Source organism: Schistocerca americana, chromosome 3 (genome assembly GCF_021461395.2).
Source record: "Schistocerca americana isolate TAMUIC-IGC-003095 chromosome 3, iqSchAmer2.1, whole genome shotgun sequence".
Lineage (NCBI taxonomy): Eukaryota > Metazoa > Arthropoda > Insecta > Orthoptera > Acrididae > Schistocerca > Schistocerca americana.
Window position 1 is genome coordinate 156,957,521 of NC_060121.1, and position 22,810 is coordinate 156,980,330.

Sequence of the window (22,810 nt, forward strand, 5' to 3'; positions counted from 1 at the left end):
GCTGCAAGTTAAGAATACTTACAAATTCAAATTACTGTGACTCCAAACTGTATTAGATAGTTAATAGAAAACTGTCTGAAAACAGAGCTTTGGTAGTCAAATCTGACATGGAGAACTCAGCTATGCCGGCCGTGGTGGCCGTGAGGTTCTAGGCGCTTCAGTCTGAAACCGCGCGACTGCTACGGTCGCAGGTTCGAATCCTGCTTCGGGCATGGATGGGTGTGATGTCCTTAGGTTAGTTAGGTTTAAGTAGTTCTAAGTTCTAGGGGACTGATGACCTGAGACGTTAAGTCCCATAGTGCTCAGAGCCATTTGAACCATTTAGAACTCAGCTATTGTTATGTATGAATCTGAATATGTCAACAAAACTCTAGATTTTTTCCAGAATAACATCATACATGAAATACACAATGACCCCCCACCCAAAATTCATGCCCAGCTTAAGAAACTACCGAAATCTTCTGACTTACTGTTACCTGACTCTGATGATCTAAAATCCCTTGTCATGAACCCATCAGCACCAAAACTACCTTCACAACCAAAGATTCGTAAGGAAAATTGTCCTATAGCCCCATAGTCAACTCAAGAAACAGTCCAGCATATTTTATCAGCAAGAAACTTGGAGAGATTCTCAGTAACTTTCATACCTATGAAAAGAATTTTTCAATTAAGAATAGCTATGAATTTTTTGAACATATGAAAGACTTACTAGTACGAGAGGGTGCCAAATGTGTTTCATTGTAAACCTTTACGCCAACATTACTATACAAGACACTTTTCAGATAATTAAAAGCAACCTATTAAAACACACAAAGTTGTCCAAGGCTGGAACTAGTCCTATCACACAGTTATTTTGCTTTTAACACCAAAATTTATAAAGAAGAAGATGGTCTTTCACTGGGCAGTAGTTTGGTAGGAGTACTTGCCGATATTTACATTAACCACATACAAAATAAATTTCTCACGTCAGATTGTAGTATATTAATTTTCAAGCGAACAAAAGGTATGTAAATGATACTATTATCTTGTACAGTGGTACAACTGGGGAGGTTTAGAAACTAGCTAAAGGTCTCAGCGGCCTGCACATCATCATCATCATCATCATCATCATCATCATCATCACTGTAGAACATCAAGTAGATAAAGGCATTAGTTTTCTTGACCTTACAACATCTCATGTAAACAACAAACACGCCTCCACCATTAGTGATGTCATTGACAACTCCTCATGTCATCCAGTACAACACAAAATGGCACTCCTCAGATCCACTCTTAACCGTATATATAAAATCCCTCTCAGCCCCCATGATGAACAAAAAGAAATTAACATTATCAAAGCAACTGCATGTAGAAACGGATACAACCCAAATGTGATAAACTTACCAACAAAATAAAAAAAAACAATGCACACATCCTAAGTGAGATTCACGAGAAGCTAAAAACACATTTGCCTGCATACCCTTTCTGGTAAAATTTCATACCAAATTGCCAACGTCTTTCGGAAAACTGGTATTTAAATTTCTTGCAGCACTAACAACAAGCTACAACAGCACATCGTCGACAAATAACCAATGCCACCACAAATCAGGTATTTACAAACTTTTATGTGACGATTGCCCACAGTTCCACATAGGCCAAACTGGAAGGAGTTTCACTATAAGATACCGTGAGCATATGGAGGCCTTTCGGATAAATAACTTTGATAAATCCACCTTAGCAACGTATCTAAAAGACCATGGTCACTCAGCCACAGCCATTACAGACAATCTACAAATACTACACACTGTCAACAAAGGAAAGAAAATGAATCTGCTCGAGGAGCTAGAAATTTACATCCACAGCTCTAACTCACCATACCTTATTCCCAACGAACAAATGGAGCTTGCAAACAAATCTTATCTCCACGTATTTCATGAAATATTCAAAAACTCATTATCCTCTGATATAATAACAAAGTAATATTCTATGGAAGTCCAATGTAGAAATCATACAAGAGTTAGTGTCATTATTGTAATTTGTAAAAGTCGTATTGTTAACACAAGCTTTAACTGTCATTTTCGTAAATTGTAATAGGTTTTGAATAATTTCATGTGTACATCATCATTGTACTGTTCCATAAAATTTTGGGCGTGCAGCCGCATAAATTCTGCTTCTTCTTCTTCTTCTTCTTCTTCTTCTTTTCATATTTCGGCTGAATACCGTCCAGCCATCTGCAGAGTTAGCCGAGGTGACCGCCGCTCCAGCACTTGCTCCGTCCTTATAAACTCGAGGACCGAACCACTGAGTATGCGGTCAAAGATACGCAAGGCGCCAGAGACGTTGATAGGCGTCTTTGTGATCTCATTCGAGAAATTGTCGGATCCCATGATTTTTCCAAGCTGAAGCCGATATCTCTATTAATTAAATTCGTCGCCAACCGGATTTCAATTGCTTCTTTCAATACTGAGACCCAGAAAGATGAAGTCGAGGCTAAAATTTCGATGTTATCGTACACCATAGAGTGACTAGTGTCAATACAGTGCTCTGCCACCGCAGATTTGTTAGGTTGTAAGAGCCGGGTGCACCTGCGGTGCTCTGTGCATCTCTGCTGGACAGTACGTGTCGTCTGTCAGATGTATGAACGGCCGCACTCACAGGGGATCTGGGGTTTGTAATATCACCGTGTGGATCGACTGCACAGCCATAAATTTACTTTCCATGCATATGTTACACCTCTTAGCCGTCTATCAAAGTCTCTGGCGCCTTGGGTATGTTTGGCTGCATGCTCAGTGGTTCGGTCCTCGGATTTAAAAGGACGGAGGAAGTGATGGAGCGTTAGTCGCCTAGGTTCACTCTGAAGATGTCAGGATGGTATTCAGCCGAAATGTTAGAAGAAGCTGAATTTATGCTGCTGAATGCCCGAAATTTTATGGAACAGTCTTTGCGCCGCGAAAACATGAAGATGCACAATATCATTGTACTTCCTAGAGCTAAGTTCTACGACGAAAATGTGGATCAAAATAATTTCGTAATGTGGATCAAAAAAACTTCACAGTTTATAATAGCTTTTTAAGTTTATATCCTTGAAGTTTATATCCGTGCACTTCCTATGCCTAGGTTCTTTGACCATAACCTACATGTTTCTGTATGAGCAACATCTCTAAAGCTTCCTACGTCGAAGTTCTATGACCATAGCCTACATGTTTGTATGTAAACACAGTGTATTTCACAAGTGCGCTTCGCAATAGTGAAATATGCAGCTAAACTTTATAAAACTGAAATATTGACGTGAAAATGATAAGTGTGCAACTAAGTGGAAAAACTGCCACCACAGCGTAATTATAATAATGCTTCATCTTTATGAAAGTACAGATATGTTTTCGACAAATGCCGCCTTCCCACTTACAATTGTTCCTCTTTCATCTATTTAGTCACCACCAAATAATTTTTTTGTATTTATACAGTGATCGCTAGCACTGGTCGTGTGACACGTAAATAACCTTTAATTGTGACGGGCAGCAGAAAAATTTTTATAAACCCTATAAAGGAACATTCGCGGAGTTCAACAGCATCCACTATGGATAAAATTAACGATTTATTCTTTGCTTCTAAATCGATTCGCCACATACTTCGCACAAAGTATCCACATATGAATGAACCTACAAACCTGTACTACGTAACCACGATATTATTGCACTTCGCCTCCCGTGACTGTTATCAGAAACATGCGGTTACGTTAATACAGACAAGTACAGTGATGGTTAAGGAGAACGCATCGCACTATACATGGTTTCAGATCAGTTACGAATATACCATCAGGCGTTTCTACGTGTCCTCGTGAAATATCACGATAACGACTTACGATAAACCGACCGAAGCGCTCCCAGGTGCAATAATATTGCGGTGGACTACTACGACATATAGTTCGGGAGATGTTGAGCTGCATGAAAAGGAAACTTCGAGGCGAATTTCGACACGGACGAAGGTCATAAGTGTGTACAAATATGTGTGAAATGTATTGAAATTATGTGAAGTAAGTGCGATATGTGCGTATGCGGGTAAAGCCACGGGTGAAAAGCTCTTCCTAAGCTCTGTAAGGGGTCCGCGATCCATTACCCAACAATTAACACATTTTTTGCCTCACACAGGTCAAAAATGGTTCAAATGGCTCTGAGCACTATGGGACTAAACTGCTGAGGTCATCAGTCCCCTAGAACTTAGAACTACTTAAATCTAACTGACCTAAGGACATCACACACACATCCATGCCCGAGGCAGGATTCGAACCTGCGACCGTGACAGTCGCACGGTTCCAGACTGTAGCGCCTAGAACCGCTCGGCCACTCCGGCCGGCTCACACAGGTCGATATTAGACAAAATAGATTGTCAGGTGGCGCTAGCGCCAAGTAAGTGAAGTGTCAGGAGAGTTAAGAATTGTGGAGTTCCCACCGCCGTGGGTTGACCCTCGGCAAAGCATTACTGATTCGTGTCATACGATACACCTGACAAGTGCTTTATACATCTACATCTACATTCTACATTTATACTCCGCAAGCCACCCAACGGTGTGTGGCGGAGGGCACTTCACGTGCCACTGTCATTACCTCCATTTCCTGTTCCAGTTGGTTCGCGGGAAGAACGACTGTCTGGAAGCCTCCGTGCGCGCTCTAATCTCTCTAATTTTACATTCGTGATCTCCTCGGGAGGTATAAGTAGGGGGAAGCAATATATTCGATACCTCATCCAGAAACGCACCCTCTCAAAACCTGGACAGCAAGCTACACCGCGATGCAGAGCGCCTCTCTTGCAGAGTCTGCCACTCGAGTTTGCTAAACATCTCCGTAACGCTACCACGCTTACCAAATAAACCTGTGACGAAACGCGCCGCTCTTCTTTGGATCTTCTCTATCTCCTCTGTCAACCCGACCTGGTACGGATCCCACACTGATGAGCAATACTCAAGTATAGGTCGAACGAGTGTTTAAGCCACCCCCTTTGTTGATGGACTACATTTTCTAAGGACTCTCCCAATGAATCTCAACCTGGCACTCGCCTTACCAACAGTTAATTTGATATGATCATTCCACTTCAAATCGTTCCGTAAGCATACTCCCTGATTTTTTACAGAAATAACTGCTACCAGTGTTTGTTCTGCTATCATATAATCATACAATAAAGGATCCTTCTTTCTATGTATTCGCAATACATTACATTTGTCGATGTTAAGGTTCAGTTGCCACTCCCTGCACCAAGTGCCTATCCGCTGAAGATCTTCGTGCATTTCGCTGCAATTTTCTAATGCTGCAACTTCTCTGTATACTACAGCATCATCCGCGAAAAGCCGCATGGCACTTCCGACACTATCTACTAGGTCATTTATGTATATTGTGAAAATCAATGGTCCCATAACACTCCCCTGTGGCACGCCAGAGGTTATTTTAACGTCTGTAGACGTCTCTCCATTGATAACAACATGCTGTGTTCTGTTTGCTAAAAACTCTTCAATCCAGCCACACAGCTGGTCTGATACTCCGTAGGCTCTTACTTTGTTTATCAGGCGACAGTGCGGAACTGTATCGAACGCCTTCCGGAAGTCAAGAAAAATAGCATCTACCTGGGACCCTGTATCTAATATTTTCTGGGTCTCATGAACAAATAAAGCGAGTTGGGTCTCACACGATCGCTGTTTCCGGAATCCATGTTGATTCCTACAGAGTAGATTCTGGGTTTCCAAAAACGACATGATACTCGAGCAAAAAACATGTTCTAAAATTCTACAACAGATCGACGTCAGAGATATAGGTCTGTAGTTTTGCGCATCTGCTCGACGACCCTTCTTGAAGACTGGGACTATCTGTGCTCTTTTCCAATCATTTGGAACGTTCCGTTCCTCTAGACACTTGCGGTACACGGCTGTTAGAAGGGGGGCAAGTTCTTTCGCGTACTCTGTGTAGAATCGAATTGGTATCCCGTCAGGTCCAGTGGACTTTCCTTTGTTGAGTGATTCCAATTTATAAAGATCAGTGTCCCGGATATTCGCGTTCGCATCAACCGCGCTGGCCAAATTTCGGATTGCAGTGAGGACTCTGTGTGGTAACCATTGTTAAAGCGTGTGACGTGATACAAGAAGTTCTGACCTGTGATCAGATTGATCGTAACATGAAATGTGGGGCGGAAGTAGTGTCTGCCTCAAAATTATTTTTAGTGAGAATATGTAAATCAGACAGTGTGCAACATCCTGGCATTGGTTATTGGAGAACCGTTTATGATTGTGTGAACAGTTGGGCTGTCGCACTCTGATTAGAAACGACTCCCGAAGCAGCTAAACGCGATTAGCGCTTATCTGTTACGACACGGTAACATCAAAATTAAAGTTAGGCAGCTGTTTCGGTTAACAACAATCGACGTCATATTAATCGGGAGTGTTTCAGCCAGAGGTCGATTTCAGTTAAATTCGGTACATATGATTCGGTACCTGGAAAGAAATACTGTGGAATTAAGATTCAGAAAATTCCTATTGGGACCATCCGACCGCCGTGTCATCCTCAGCTGAGGATGCTGATAGGAGGGGCGTGTGGTCAGCACACCGCTCTCCCGGTCGTTAAGGTGGTTTTCTTTGACCTACTATTCGGTCGAGTAGCTCCTCAATTGGCATCACGAGGCTGAGTGCACCCCGAAAAATGGCAACAGTGCATGGCGGCCTGGATGGTCACCCATCCAAGTGCCGACCACGCCCGACAGCGCTTAACTTCGGTGATCTCACGGGAACCGGTGTAACCACTGCGGCAAGGCCGTTGCTCATAAGTAAGGTCAAGCCGTCATTATTTAAGCGATCCTTTCAGCTTAGTGTACGACGGTCGAGATCATCGTTAAAGGACTGGTTGTATGTAAAATGTTAATGTGCTGATGAAATGTTTCTCGGCGACTGAAATCGGAATCACTTCGATTCATTATGTTGTTGTACTATGCATTTACCCGTTGACTTACCGCAGGACGTTGTGATTCCTTCCTCGATCAATCCATCTGATTTCCAGGGCTGGCTTGAATGTTCTTTCCGTAACTATTTTACTCCAGACGACCTTGTCCAAGATTAACACTCAGCATGTGGACGTGGCATCGCAAAATCTTTTTTGCAGTGAGGTTACTACTCTTTTCTTTTTTTCGTCGTCATGTGCGTGTCTGGAAGTAGCTATGACAGTCGATTCATTTACAGATTATGAAATGGGTGGCCGAAAAGAAAGGAAGGAAGTTACGTCTGGATCAGAGTGTTTAGCCGATTCTTCTTTAGCTAATAGCTGTTTCAAATGCGCCACTCAAATGTCCTTATGACGAGTGTTGTGAGCTAGAAGAGAGGCGATCTCTCTTCAACAGGCGCCTGTCGGCAGATGATATGGGGTGGCGAGTGGGACAGCTGCCGTGCTGACTGAGTAGGGGTGTCTGCCGCCCCCTCCCGAGGGTGTCCCAGAGCTACAGGGTGCCACTAAAGTCACGTCATCAGCTGCATCACGCTCTTTAATTTTAGTACACTGCGTCTCTGCTGGCTAGTCAACGTTTTCAGGCAGCCGCTTCCCGCAGTTGTTTACAATATACTGTCTGTCGAAAACTTTTAATTCACAGCGTTTACAAGGCTTAACACATCTGATCTTCCGTAAGCAAATTTGCCTGTTCAGTTTCTGACAGTATGTAAACACTCAGATATCGATTCAGGAGTGCAGTCTGGCTGCCTTACTCCAGCTCCCACAGTCGTTTTTTGCTCTACCAGATATCATCCGTGATCGGTTTCGCAGTTTGCTGCTTACTTTTTGAAATGTTGATGAATGAAGTGTTTCTAGGGGAGTTTGTAACGTTGATGCATTAAGGGGTTCTGAAAGCGATGCTGATATTCAAGACAATAAAAGCGGGTTAAAAGCTGTGAACTATCTGGGGAAGTTGACCTTGCATTACTGAGCAACTGTTTCACCAGGTGTCCAGTCTAGCTTACCAAATTCCCAACCAGACAAACATTAATTATAATCTTTTAATAGTCATCTTACGTCAACCGAATATATATATATATATATATATATATATATATATATATATATATATAGAGAGAGAGAGAGAGAGAGAGAGAGAGAGAGAATTTAAATAAAAAGAAATGAGTCAGTTTATATTAGGACATTTATTTTAACATTGATCATTGTTCCGTTAAAATTTCAGCATATCAAACTTGATTCATAACTAAACTGGTGTCTTATTTAGGATTGTGAAAATGTGAGTTTGTGATCTTACGGAACACATCAAATATGGAGCCAAGATTCGGAGACTGCATACAACACTGCATTTATAAAATAACACACGAAGAACGTTGAAACATATGCTAGATGAAATTAACTACAACCAACCGATTCAATTTTCACGCAAAGAAGTTACGTTCGTAGCGCAATCCTGTCCGTCATGAAATTACCACACACTGGTATACTAAATTCATACTAACACTCTGTGAAATCTTCCCGAAAAGAATAGCTGAGGGCTACTTTGATGATTACACCATATGCTTCACGTGGTCAACTTGGTTTACACAAAGAGTGTAACTCCACAATAATTTTGATAATTAAAATAAATTACATCGAAACGCAATTTACAAAAGAAAAACCTCGAACTGGTTAATATCGTCTGACTATTAACCTGATAGGTCAAACAATTGTATAAGCACGTGGTACTGGTCTCACAAAGTACACCCACGTGGGTTGATTGGTTCAAATGGCTCTGAGCACTATGGAACTCAACTGCTGTGGTCATAAGTCCCCTAGAACTTAGAACTACTTAAACCTAACTAACCTAAGGACATCACACACATCCATGCCCGAGGCAGGATTCGAACCTGCGACCGTAGCGGCCATGCGGTTCCAGACTGTAGCGCCTTTAACCGATCGGCCACTCCGGCCGGCACGTGGGTTGAACATAAAGAAAAGTTGCTGTATTGAAAAATATTGTCAAGACGAGACGTTATCTCACGCACGTTCGCATTTTAGATTGATGATCTTAGTTAGAGTTACGGATCATCAACACGTCATTCCACTTTGCTCACAAAGTAGTGACAAAGCAACTACTGGAAGATATTCTTGTTCTCTAGTAGACAGGCTTGTCCCCTACCATCAAGCATGGAACTAGAAATACATTTGCTCATTCTTACTTTCACACAGAAGGGAAGGGGGATGACAGTATCTTATCATATACAATATACAAAAAAAAAAAAACGCATGTAGGTTCATATGAGAGTGTGTGACATGAAATACATATAAGCTGTGTTTTAAAGTGTAGTGGTGTGACAGATCGTTCTTATTTATGTGTAAAAGTAACACGTTCCACTGCTCAGTCTCCTCCCAGATAGTCAGAAACACCACAGTAAATTTAGAAGAGGAAGTAATGCCGTAAATGACAACAGATTTAAGAAATTAACATGAAAGGAATCAAACAGAGACCTTTCAAGTTAATGGAAAGAAATAGTGCTGGAGTGACCAGGAAGTTATTAATGCCAATTATTTGATTCGAGAGAAACGCTTTTCATACAGGGTAGGAGAAATAAGTGATCCTGACCAGTGCATACGATTGGTCGTGAATGTATGCATATAATCACAACTTGTGATACACACACTACTTGCACGCCCGGCACGAGATCTTCGCCGGTTCAGAGTGGAATTCGGGTTGTGTCAATGTTAGTGGAGCAGTGGAAAAGGGACGATGGTACTCATAGTGGAGCGGCGGGTGTTGGTTGTGGAAAATTACGTGACAACTAAGTCGGGGAAACGGTGTGGTCACTTGTTCCCTGAGAAGTTCAGTGGTGTCAAAGTGCCAGCAAAGGGTGCCATGGAACGCTTAGTCCGAAAATGGCATCAGACAAGATCGGGTTCGAAAAAAAAAAAAAAACCCCGAAACGTGCCCGCACACCAGAAAATGTGGCCACAGTTCACCAGAAAATGCTTCAGTGTCCTACCAAATCAACCCGACGCCTGTTGCAAGAGATCTGCATATCACGTTGATCGTGCTGACGAATACTCCGCCGGCACCTGCTAATGCATCCCTACCAAGTTGTACATGCATTAAAACCAGCAGATGCTCCTCTGCGCCCCCAGTTTTGTGTCTGTTCACTGAAATCACAATAAATGGCTTGGACATGGATCTGTTGTTTATGTCTGATGAAGCCTGGTTTCACAAAGTCACAAGTTCTGGGCAGCGGAGAAGCCGCGTAGCTTCCACGAAACACCACTGTGCGATCAGAGGGTTGCGGTGTGATGTGCAGTGTCTGCACGCCGCATCTTTTTTCCCCATCTTCTTTACTCAGACGCTGATTTCGGCGTGTTACATTGCCAGCATCATCAAACTATTTGTGGCAGCGTTAAGGGAGGAGGAAAGACCTACAGTTACTCCCAACAGGATGGAGAAACTGTCCATACAGCCGGCCGAACCTTGGAGCACATTTATACGACCTTCACGGCCGACAGAGCTGTTACCAGAAGTGAGTCTGGCCGCCGGATCTATCAGAGTGCGATTACTTTTTGTGGTGAGCCCTCAAGTCTAAGGTACATCGCAACAACCCTCATAGTCTTCAAGAAATGCAGCAGAACATTTCGGATGAGACTGCAGCAATTACAGCTGTCCAGCTTCGATCCGACTTCAGCAACTTGTTGACCAGGGCCCAAAAGTTCCAAGAGATGAATGGTAGTCACTTCCAGCATTTGCTATAGTCAGGTTAGTACTGTATTTCCTTTCCTCTACTGTGTTTCTGTGTACCCTGGAAATTGTTCTCTGCCGGCCGGGGTGGCCAAGCGGTTAAAGGCGCTACAGTCTGAAACCGCGCGACCGCTACGGTCGCAGGTTCGAATCCTGCCTCCGGCATGGATGTGTGTGATGTCCTTAGGTTAGTTAGGTTTAAGTAGTTCTAAGTTCTAGGGGACTAATGACCTTAGAAGTTTAGTCCCATAGTGCTCAGAGCCAATTGTTCTCTGGGCCACTTTTATTTGCCCCATCCTGTATTTATTACCTGTAAATTTGTGTGTCTGTGGGGGGGGGGGGGGGAGAGGGAGAGGGGGGAGAGAGAGAGAGAGAGAGAGAGAGAGAGAGAGAGAGAGAGAGGGGGCGGGCGGGGGGAGGAAGGGAAGGGTGCCTAGTACTTTAAGAATTAGGCAACAAAGCAGGAACAGGGTTTCCTAATTCAAAGATTGATTATTTCTTAAAATTTTTCTCCAGAGACCGCCAATTTTTGTTGGTTTAAATAAAACGAGACGCTGCGACGCACAAACCTCATCTTCAGGTTACAATGGCAATACAAAATCGCACAACAAAACTACACACACACACACACACACTCAGCCATAACTGACGTCAACTCACTTCATCTACTGTTAGACTGATACCTCTGGATGTGACTGTTCCAAAGGCTGCAACCGATGCTCATTAGTCGTCTTGTAAATGGGTTTAGTGGAAAGACTGTAAGCGAATCTTTTGGGAACGTATTAATATATATTATACTAGGTGTTTTACAGTTCTTTAAATGCTTGTAGTGGGAACTTAGTAGACAGTTTCGATACATGACCCCTGTTCGAAAACGTACCATTCCCATGTAAACTAAGCTAGAAGGTCGGATCACTCTCAGATATCTCGCATATGGTATGCACAAATTGAGAAGAGGGCGCCGTCATCAGTCCTTGTTATAGTTACGACACAACATACCATTTTTATCCTACTACGAGGTGCATTCAAGTTCTAAGGCCTCCGATTTTTTTTCTAATTAACTACTCACCCGAAATCGATAAAACTGGCATTACTTCTCGAGGTAATCGCCCTGCATACGTACACATTTTTCACAATTCCATGGCAGCGGCGAAGGGTTCTTTAGGAGTCTGTTTTGACCACTGGAAAACCGCTGAGGCAATAGCAGCACGGCTGGTGAATGTGCGGCCACGGAAAGTGTCTTTCATTGTCGGAAAAAGCCAAAAGTCACTAGGGGCCAGGTCAGGTGAGTAGGGAGCATGAGGAATCACTTCAAAGTTGTTATCACGAAGAAACTGTTGCGTAACGTTAGCTCGATGTGCGGGTGCGTTGTCTTGGTGAAACAGCACACGCGCAGCCCTTCCCGTACGTTTTTGTTGCAGTGCAGGAAGGAATTTGTTCTTCAAAACATTTTCGTAGGATGCACCTGTTACGTAGTACCCTTTGGAACGCAATGGGTAAGGATTACGCCCTCGCTGTCCCATAACATGGACACCATTTTTTCAGCACTGGCGGTTAACCGAAACTTTTTTGGTGGCGGTGAATCTGTGTGCTTCCATTGAGCTGACTGGCGCTTTGTTTCTGGATTGAAAAATGGCATCCACGTCTCATCCATTGTCACAACCGACGAAAAGCGTTCCCCCAAAACAATTCTCTCCACTTTCTCGATCATGTCGTCAGACCGGCTTGTGTGAGCCCGAGGTTGTTTCAGTTTGTTGTCACACGATGTTCTGCCTTCATTCAACTGTCGCACACACGAACACACTTTCGACACATCCATAACTCCATCACCACATGTCTCCTTCAACTGTCGATGAATTTCAGTTGGTTTCACACCACGAAAATTCAGAAAACGAATGATTGCACGCTGTTCAAGTAAGGAAAACGTCGCCTTTTTGAGTATTTAAAACAGTTCTCATTCTCGCCGCTGGCGGTAAAACTCCATCTGCCGTACGGTGCTGCCGTCTCTGGGACGTATTGACAATGAACGCGGCCTCATTTTAAAACAATGCGCATGTTTCTATCTCTTTACTGTCCGGAGAAAAAAAATCGGAGGCCTTAGAACTTGAGCGCATCTCGTGCAGAAACAGCTGGGACAACCTGGTCCGTTCACATGTGGGAGGGTTGACTGTGGTGCTTCAGGGACACTCGACACTCAGGACTTCGGAGAGGACATCCTTCGTCTCGTAGAAGAGAACCTGACAACTAGTCCTCGAAACATTGACCATTGCGTAGGCTCCTGAGGTCAGAACCCACAGTCTCAGCTTCGGGTGCACCATGAATCTGGAGACCAGAAATTGATCGGAAATTCAAAACTGATTTTACATCCAAATGTACTCTCTGAACATGGGTTCCTTATTAAAAACCTTACACACTAAGAAGTAAGTCTCCTCTACTGCGCATAGGTGCCCATAATAGGAATTGTAAAACACCCTTTGTAATTCTCACCCCTTCCAACACAACTGGTTCATTGAACTTTGTGAGTAGCGTCTGTTGTGAAATCTAGCATCCTTTCAAGGCATGTCACTACAGTTTCACAATCCTTTGTGACACTTTCACATGCCTTAACCACTCTGCTCACGATTTTTGCTCGTGTTCTTGGCATGGATCCTTCACGAGCGAAGAGTGATCAATGCCACGCTGTGGGGCTGCATGAAAATGGTGTCAGCGCCGTGTCGTTTACGGATTGGCAGCAGTATCTCGGATCTCTGCGGACAAACTGAAGGCTGGCATTTAGTATTTTAGTTATTAATTGCGAACCATTTCTGACTTCACTTTTCCTAAGTGTGTGTGGCCCGTGGCAAAGTGCTAAGAGTATGGGCCCCGAAACTCTTGCGTTTGATACCGTGTCACTCTTAGTATTTTTATATGTTACTTGTCACTTCTATCACTTCCGACAGTGTTCGTTAATATGAAAAACACCTAATTGCACCTTGGTTCGAAGCTCACACTAAGCTGTGATTGGCTGGGTAATTCAGTCCAAAGGTCGGAGCAACCCAGAGGTACACTAGCACTACCTCCAATAGGATCTTTGTAGTAGAACGCTGTACTGCTCAAACCAGCTTTCGGTCTGATGAAAGCTTTCCAGCCTTAAGACGTACTAAGCTGCTATTCCACAGTCGACCCTCCCACATGTGAACGGACCAGGGTGCCCCAGCTGTTGTTTCTAGCAAATTAAAGAGAACGTGTCATTCTTAACGGTCAAATACTTTCAGCCGTACTCCATTATTGTTGCAATAAATATATATATATATATATATATATATATATATATATATATATATATGACCTCGTGTCGGAAGCTGGGCTGTTGATAAAATATCGATATATCGATATTTTGTCTAAAAAAGTCAGTACGTCGTAATTTCTTTTTCTAGCCGATATATCGGTATGACAATGAGTGCCGATATTTTTATTTTATATTTTATTTTTTCACAATTTTCGGTAATTATTTGAAATTGTTCTTTTGAAATTGTAGTAATACATAATTTTACTTTCACTGTCTGAAGGAGTCTTACTACTTTTTAAGCTCTCATCACGTCCTTTCTCTTTGATTGCGAAGCAAGTGTAGGTGGTACAAACTAGTAATGCGATTACGTGGGGGGCTGGCAATGTGATTAGAATAACAAGATTTTCGATGTGAAGAAATAGCACACCAGATGCGTTAAAAAACACGCAACTGGTGTGCTATTTCTTCACATTGGCATTCTTCAAAAACAGTTGCTGAAAATGATGAACAAAAATCTAAATGACGAGATTGGTTTTTACGGGGACCGAGATGTGTGAGGAGAAATGCTGACGTAATCGGCGCTCGGTGCTACCAACAGAAAGTGCAACGTTTAGCTTCACCACGCAGTTTTGACGTTACAATTGCTAGGTCGGTGGCATTTGCAGAAATGAAAAAACAGAGAAGTCGACAAGAAATGTCCCGGGTAAATCCGATATGTGACGAAACCGAGTGATTGACCCATCGGACACATTTTATTGGGCCACTTACATGTCGTTGCCATTGCTAGCAAAGTGGGTATTGCCAAGCGTGAACGTGCATCGTTTTCCTTTTAATTCTTGCAGTAAGGGGGATAAGCATGCTGCTAGCTTGTTGATGTGCAGAATATCTCATAATAAACCACTACTGAAACATCTTTAAAACCGGCAGTATATGTACAATATACAGCCAATATTTTTATAGGCCGGTACGTAGATATTCCTCCAATCGATAAACATGACATATCGATCCTCTTTCCACATATCGATAGTCGATACTGAGATCTTTAAATACAGATGTATCGCTTTCCCAATATTTTTAAAAATCAGCAGTCCTAGTGGGAAGCTGCATGAGCATGTTCGCGGTGTTCATGTTATAAACAGAGAAGGCGCAAAGCTCAAAAATCGTAGCGAAGTGATGCTGAACCTACAACGCGTCGAGGCTTGGTGCTTGGTGCATCGCACGTAGGCGTGTTTGATTACACTTACTGGATGATGATGATGATGATGATGATGATGATGATCGGTGTTTGGGGCGCTCAGCTGTGCAGTTACCAGCGCCCGTACAAATTCCCAACCTTTGCCCAGTCCAATCTCGCCAAGTTCATGAATGATGATGAAATGATTAGGACAACACAAACCCCAGTTATCTCGAGGCAGGTGAAAATCCCTGACTCACGGGAATCGAACCCGGGACCACGTGCTCGGGAAGCGAGAACGGGACCACAAGACCACGACCAACTAGAAGCAGTCACGTCACACCCATTAAATATCTGACAGAATGAACCAGGGGCCATTTGAAATGAAACTGTGCATGGGGGCTTAATTATATAAATATGAATGCAAATTCTTTTTAAATTTTTAGTAGCTCTATGTCCGATTACGAAGTCTCGTAAACGGTTGGCCCTGACTAGTTTAAGTACGCAATCTGACTGCATAGAATAACAACAAAGAATGAAAGAAAATTTTCGTTAACACAATTAAGTCCCCAGCAGCTATAAAACCAACGCAACAACAAAGCACAAGTGTAACTGTTCTGTGTGTGGAAGTGTGATTCAACGTACACATCTGGCACGGTTCTTCCTCAATAGGACAAGAAATTTTAAATATCATTTATACTGAAGTAATTAAAAAAATATAAATACTATAATTGCGTAAGGAAACCAGAAACGAGCCAGATGCTTTGTTGACTGAACCTGTAATGACGCATTATTTAAGACACTGAAATAATGAAAAAACAGGGAATATTTTACCTTCATATATATTGACGAAAAGCACTCTGATCATTACAATATCTCCATTCGAACATCATCTGCCGTCTAGCCCATCAAACAACTGCATAAAACATGGAACAAGCACTCTCCACTACGACTTCTCGACAAGAACTTTTCACTACGACTTCTCGACAAGAACTTTTCACTACGACTTCTCGACAAGAACTTTTCACTACGACTTCTCGACAAGAACTTTTCACTACGACTTCTCGACAAGAACTTTTCACTACGACTTCTCGACAAGAACTTTTCACTACGACTTCTCGACAAGAACTTTTCACTACGACTTCTCGACAAGAACTTTTCACTACGACTTCTCGACAAGAACTTTTCACTACGACTTCTCGACAAGAACTTTTCACTACGACTTCTCGACAAGAACTTTTCACTACGACTTCTCGACAAGAACTTTTCACTACGACTTCTCGACAAGAACTTTTCACTACGACATCTCAGCAAGCACTGACAATTACGAGTTCTCGACAAGCACTGCCAGTGGAGGCGGCGGAATAACACACTTTGGCGCAATCTCTGGCGCTGTGGCTCAGTGTAGCCACCTTTCAACTGCCACGTAAACCTAAGACAAAACCTTCGTTCAATCGATTCTGGGTATCGTGCTTAATCTTCTACGGCCTATGCCTCGTCGCTTTTCAATTTTATGCTTTCCTATTCGTTTCTTGATGATTTTGAAACTTCATTACCGCCAACACGTCTTGTCCTTCCCTTGGTTTTCGTTATCAAAATTTTTGCTTGCAAGGTATTTATTAAAAATATGTATTGGATCTAAAGTCAAAGTAAGAGAATAGTCTCTAGCAGCAACGCTCCCACCTCCTATTATTTAAAGAATCGAACTGCCATGTATAAAACACCTTCAAAGTATTAAAGTTCGTTGGAAGCAGCTAGTGCGTTCATTACTGAACACTGTGTGAGTGTAGAACATAGTTCGGGCAATTTGAATTCCGTTAAAAAGCTAGTTCTTCCCGCATGTCAGTGTTTATGACGTCATACCTCCTCTCGTCGTAAGTAGCTTTCTCGATCATAGGTTTGAAATCAGAATAAGGGATAAGTGGTAAACGGAATTGTCCTTCAGTAATGCTCCTCTTTGCTACGTGGTCGGCTATTCTGTTACGTAAACTTCCATCATGTCCTTCTATCCGTAGCAAGTCGACGTCTGTGTCGTTTTTCCTTGCTTCTGTAATGCTGTGGAATGTATCCAAAATATATCTGTTCTACGTGATTACTGTATTCCTGATTCAGGAATACAGAAATACAAGTCGCTGAGGAATGAAATAAATAGGAAGTGCAGGGAAGCTAAGACGAAATGGCTGCAGGAAAAATGTGAAGACATCGAAAAAGATATGATTGTCGGAAGGACAGACTCAGCATACAGGAAAGTCAAAACAACCTTTGGTGACATTAACAGCAACGGTGGTAACATTAAGAGTGGCAACGGGAATTCCACTGTTAAATGCAGAGGAGAGAGCAGATAGGTGGAAAGAATACATTGAAAGCCTCTATGAGGGTGAAGATTTGTCTGATGTGATAGAAGAAGAAACAGGAGTCGATTTAGAAGAGATAGGAGTCCAGTATTAGAATCGGAATTTAAAAGAGCTTTACGGTCAAATAAGGCAGAAGGGATACATAACATTCCACCAGAATTCCTAAAATCATTGGGGGAAGTGGCAATAAAACGACTATTAACGTTGGTGTGTAGAATACATGAGTCTGGCGATATACCATCTGACTTTCGGAAAAGCATCATCCACACAATTCCGAAGACGTCAAGAGTTGACAAGCGCGAGAATTATCGCACAATCAGCTTAACAGCTCATGCATCGAAGCTGCTTACAAGAATAATATACAGAAGAATGGAAAAGAAAATTGAGAATGCGCTAGGTGAAGATCAGTTTGGCTTTAGGAAAAGTAAAGGGACGAGAGAGGCAATTCTGACGTTACGGCTAATAATGGAAGCAAGGCTAAAGAAAAATCAAGACACTTTCATAGGATTTGTCGACCTGGAAAAAGCGTTCGACAATATAAAATGGTGCAAGCTGTTCGAGATTCTGAAAAAAGTAGGGGTAAGCAATAGGGAGAGACGGGTCATATACAATATTTACAACAACCAAGAGGGAATAATAAGAGTGGACGATCAAGAACGAAGTGCTCGTATTAAGAAGGGTGTAAGACAAGGCTGTAGCCTTTCGCCCCTACTCTTCAATCTGTACATCGAGGAAGCAATGATGGAAACGAAAGGTTCAGGAGTGGAATTAAAATACAAGGTGAAAGGATATCAATGATACGATCCGCTGATGACATTGCTATCCTGAATGAAAGTGAAGAAGAAATAAATGATATGCTGAACGGAATGAACAGTCTAATGAGTAGACAGTATGGTTTGAGAGTAAATCGGAGAAAGACGAAGGTAATGAGAAGTAGTAGAAATGAGAACAGCGAGAAACTTAACTTCAGGATTGATGGTCACGAAGTCAATGAAGTTAAAGAATTCTGCCAACTAGGCAGTAAAATAACCAATGACGGACGGAGCAAGGAGGACATCAAAAGCAGACTCGCTATGGCAAAGAAGGCATTTCTGGCCAAGAGAAGTCTACTAATATCAAATACCGGCCTTAATTTGAGGAAGAAATTTCTGAGGATGTACGTCTGGAGTACAGCATTGTATGGTAGTGAAACATGGACTGTGGGAAAACTGGAACAGGAGAGAATCGAAGCATTTGAGATGTGGTGCTATAGACGAATGTTGAAAATTAGGTGGACTGATAAGGTAAGGAATGAGGAGGTTCTACGCAGAATCGGAGAGGAAAAGAATATGTGGAAAACACTGATAAGGAGAAGGGACAGGATGCTGGACATCTGCTAAGACATTAGCGAATGACCTTCATGGTACTAGAGGGAGCTGTAGAGGGCAAAAACTGTAGAGGAAGACAGAGATTGGAATACGTCAAGCAAATAATTGAGGACGTAGGTTGCAAGTGTTACTCTGAGATGAAGAGGTTAGCACAGGAAAGGAATTCGTGGCGGGCCGCATCAAACCAGTCAGTAGACTGATGACAAAAAAACATGATTTCTGTGTGCAATCCACAATTAAGTGCCTGGCAGAGGGTTCATCGAGCCACCTTCAATACATTTCTCTACAGTTCCACTCTCGACGAGCGTACGAGGAACATTTAAAAACGCTTTCGTTTTAATGATTGCCACCTCAATTCGTATATGACATACGTACCACACTCTAGTCTATTACATGATAGTACAAAACGAGCTACTTTCCTCTTTTTCGATGTCGTGGGTCATTCCTGTGTCATGCAGATCACACAGCATAACAGTACTTCGGAAGAGGGCGGACAAGGGTAGCGTAAGCATTGTCTGTAGTAGACCTGTTACATTTTCAAACAGGTCTTTGATTTGCTTTTCCTACAACTTAATGGAAGTGATCGTTCCAGTTTAAGTTACTGGTAATTGTAATCTCCAAGTGTTTAGTTGAATTTACAGCCTTTAGATTTGTGTATTTTATCCTGTAACCGAAATTTAGCAGGTTCCTTTTGGTTCAAGATGGCTCTCAGCACTATGGGACTTGACATCTGAGGTCATCAGTCCCCTAGACTTAGAACTACTTAAACCTAACTAACCTAAGGACATCACATACATCCATGCCCGAGGCAGGATTCGAACCTTCGACTGTAGCAGCAGCAGCGCGGTTCCGGACTGAAGCGCCTAGAACCGCACGGCCACAACGGCCGGCGTTCCTCTTGGAACGTACATGGATGACTTCACATTTTTCATTGTATATAATTAATTGCCACTTTCACTTACATATATCTTGCCTAAATCGTTTTGCAGTTGATTCTGATAATGTGATGACTTTACAAGACGGTAAATGACAGCGTCATTTGGAATCAATTTAAGAGGGCTAAATCGTTTATGTAGGTGAAGAACACCAGAAGGTCTGTAACACTTCATTGGGGAACGCCGGAAATCAATTTTACTCGATGACTTTTTGTCAGTTACTACGAACTGTGGCCCCTCTGAAAGGAAATTACGATTCCAGTCATATAACTGAGACGATACTCCGTAGGTCCACAATTTGATTAGAAATCGCTTGTGAGGAACGGTGTCAAAAGTCTTCCGGAAATCTAAAAATACAGAATCATTTAGCTTCCCTTGTGAGAATAAAGAGCTAGTTGTGTTTCAGAATAAATCGTTTTCTTTGATGTAATTCACAATGTTCGAGCACAGTATATGTTCGAAAATCGTATTGCAAATCAACACTAGCTATATGGGTATGTGATTCAGCGGATTTTTCCAGCTTTCCTTTTTGGGTATTGGTGTGACTCGTGCAGCTTTCCAGCCTTTAGGCAGCTCTCTTTCGGCGGCGGGCGGCTGTATAGGAGCTAGTCTATCAACATACTGTGTACGCAGCCTGACGGGGTATACAATCTGCACCGGAGGACAAGTCTTTATTAAGTACACTACTGGCCATTAAAATTGCTACACCACGAAGATGACGTGCTACAGACGCGAAATTTAACCGACAGGAAGAAGGTGCTGTGATATGCAAATGATAAGCTTTTCCGAGCATTCACACAGGATTGGCGCCGGTGGCGACACATACAACGTGCTGACATGAAGAAAGTTTCCAACCGATTTCTCATAAACAAACAGCAATTGACCGGGATTGCCTGTTAAAACGTTGTTGTGATGCCTCGTGTAAGGAGGAGAAATGCGTACCATCACGTTTCCGGCTTTGATAAAGGTCGGATTGTAGCCTATCGCGATTGCGGTTTATCGTATCGCGACATTGCTGCTCGCGTTGGTCGAGATCCAATGACTGTTAGCAGACTATGGAATCGGTGGGTTCAGGAGGGTAATATGGAACGCCGTGCTGGATCCCAACGGCCTCGTATCACTAGCAGTCGAGATGACATGCATCTTATCCCCATGGCTGTAACGGACCGTGCAGCCACGTCTGGATCCGTGAGTCAACAGATGGGGACGTATGGGGACATCTGCACGAACAGTTCGACGAAGTTTGCAGCAGCATGGACTGTCAGCTCGGAGACCATGGCTGCGCTTACCCTTGGCTCTGCATCACAGAGGAGCGCCTGCGATGGTGAACTCAACGACGAACCTGGGTGCACGAATGGCAAAACGTCATTTTTGCGGATGAATCCAGGTTCTGTTTACAGCATCATGATGGTCGTATCAGTGTTTGGCAACATCGCGGTGAACGCACATTGGAAGCGTGTATTCGTCATCGCCATACTGGCGTATCACCCGGCGTGATGGTGTGGGGTGCCATTGGTTACACGTCTCGGTGACCTCTTGTTCGCATTGGCGGCACTTTGAACAGTGGACGTTACATTTCAGATGTGTTACGACCCGTGGCTGTACCCTTCATTCGATCCCTGCGAAACCCTACATTTCAGCAGGATAATGCACGACCGCATGTTACAGGTCCTGTACGGGTTTTTCTGGATACAGAAAATGTTAGACTGCTGCCCTGGCCAGCACATTCTTCAGATCTCTCACCAATTGAAAACGTCTGGTCAATGGTGGCCGAGCAACTGGCTCGTCACAATACGCCAGTCACTACTCTTGATCAACTGTGGCATAGTGTTAAAGCTGCATGGGCAGCTGTACCTGTACACGCCATCCAAGCTGTGTTTGACTCAATGCGCAGGCATATGAAGGCCGTTATTACGGCCAGAGGTGGTTGTTCTGGGTCTGATTTCTCAGGATCTATCCACCCAAATTGCGTGAAAATGTAATCACATGTCAGTTCTAGAATAATATATTTGTCCAATGAATACCTGTTTATCATCTGCATTTCTTCTTTGTGTAGCAATTTTAACGGCCAGTAGTGTAATTTCAGCTGCTTCGCTACACCGAGGGTATGTACATGTAAGTTAGTAATTTTGGCAGTGTGTTGTCGAATTTTGGACTGTCTAATTTCTATATAACGCTCTGGAAGTCCGTAGTGTACCAATACGTGGTTAAACGTCTGTTTTCCGTAATAAACGGCCTCCCTCGTGGAGTTCAGCGGGCGTCCCCCGGGCGTGTGTGTGCCGTGTCACTACTGCCCCGTATGTCGCCCGCACGCACGCACGCACGCACAGCCACACCTGCAGCCTCCCCCGCGTGCTGGGGATTACTGCTGCGGCCATAAAGCGTGACCCGTGCGCGTGACAGCGGCGGCCGTTCCCCGGTGACGTAGCGCCTCCGCCACACGGCCGTACGTCTTCCCTGGAGGCAGCGGACCGTGCCTGCCGCGTTTCACACCCGACGCGCAAAACCCGCCAGCGTCACCAGTTGCCGGAGTATCTCCGCGTCAGCATTCTCCCGTCACACAGCCTGTGACAGGTAGCCGGATTTAGGCGCCGGGAGACTAGGAATGGCGGTTATCGCTGAAACAGTCAGTTTTCGGATACATAGTTTTTTTTTTCTCTCTTCACTCAAGTTTAACCTGATTGCTAAAACCGCTCAGAAAAACTTGTTTCTGAAGTAACGAATTTTCGGTTTTTTGTTCCCATTATTTCCTGTAGTGCGTGAAGAGTTTGACAGAACACTGAGAGTAGACAACATTCCATTACTAAATTGGTGATCCCTTCATGCCTCAAAATACACTCCTGGAAATGGAAATAAGAACACCGTGAATTCATTGTCCCAGGAAGGGGAAACTTTATTGACACATTCCTGGGGTCAGATACATCACATGATCACACTGACAGAACCACAGGCACATAGACACAGGCAACAGAGCATGCACAATGGCGGCACTAGTACAGTGTATATCCACCTTTCGCAGC

At 43.3% G+C, this 22,810-nt stretch overlaps 1 protein-coding gene and 1 pseudogene across 2 annotated transcripts in view; one reads left to right on the forward strand and one right to left on the reverse strand.

The window, feature by feature from the left end:
- Positions 1 to 22,810, forward strand: part of LOC124605630 (lysophosphatidylcholine acyltransferase) — a 691,248-nt gene that overhangs the window by 326,592 nt on the left and 341,846 nt on the right. The gene's annotated exons all lie outside the window — the stretch shown is intronic.
- On the reverse strand, positions 6,661 to 6,778 carry LOC124607700 (annotated as a pseudogene).